Here is a 232-nt window from a genome sequence, read left to right as displayed (position 1 = left end):
CTTCAACTTGTTTGTTTACCCTTATGACGTGACTGATATTGAGAGCATTCAATTATCATATCTGTTGAGTACATTATACAGACATTTGCAGTCCGCACATCATCCTTACCACTATACAGGAAATAACTTCCCCTGGATGAGTACAGCAGAATCCACCTAGCACATAACTTCCGGATGACCAGGTCTTTCAAACGCCAAAGTGAAGAATTTGCACTAATCACGTGTTCTAAAA

Source organism: Penaeus monodon, chromosome 15 (genome assembly GCF_015228065.2).
Source record: "Penaeus monodon isolate SGIC_2016 chromosome 15, NSTDA_Pmon_1, whole genome shotgun sequence".
Taxonomy (NCBI): Eukaryota; Metazoa; Arthropoda; class Malacostraca; order Decapoda; family Penaeidae; genus Penaeus; species Penaeus monodon.
This window is presented reverse-complemented; position numbering follows the sequence as displayed.